Raw genomic sequence first — 511 nt, forward strand, 5'->3', positions numbered from 1 at the left:
TTTCAGACGGGCTATGTGTGATGCCATAACAAAGTTTAAGGGCAGCAGATCTCACACATGTGGGTGAACGCTCAATTCATCATGCTTATAAACTACAGAAGGATCTGAATGAGTTTCTAGAATAATTCCTAGTCTAAAGGTTTATAGTTCTATTTTCATGACTATTTTAGGAGCTAGAAGCATTAAATGTAATTAATGCGTATGAAGAGTTGCAGACACAGGCATAACACAAAGCAAGAAGGAAACAAACCTCAGAGAGGCAATCACATATTTTTATTTTCACGTTCAATCCTATAAATATCATTGCAAAATCTATATATTTGTTTTGGCACATAATATATCTACTAGACTAGTCATCTTAACTTCTTTTATTTTCTGATTTTTTTTTTTAAAGATGGGGTTTCACCATGATGGCCAGGCTGGTCTTGAACTCCTGACCTCAGGTGATCTACCCACCTTAGCCTCCCAAAGTGCTAGGATTACAGGCGTGAGCCACTGCACTCGGCCTTTT

The 511-nt window shown here is 37.6% G+C and overlaps 1 non-coding gene across 1 annotated transcript; it reads right to left on the reverse strand.

Annotated features, from left to right (window-relative positions):
- On the reverse strand, window positions 1–104 carry LOC119474180. The gene has a single exon (XR_005203471.1). It is a non-coding gene; the product is annotated as a small nucleolar RNA U13 (small nucleolar RNA).
- Window positions 105–511: the final 407 nt, after the last annotated feature.

The sequence above is a fragment of the Cebus imitator genome, unplaced genomic scaffold (genome assembly GCF_001604975.1).
Source record: "Cebus imitator isolate Cc_AM_T3 unplaced genomic scaffold, Cebus_imitator-1.0 Scaffold10, whole genome shotgun sequence".
NCBI classification, from domain to species: domain Eukaryota; kingdom Metazoa; phylum Chordata; class Mammalia; order Primates; family Cebidae; genus Cebus; species Cebus imitator.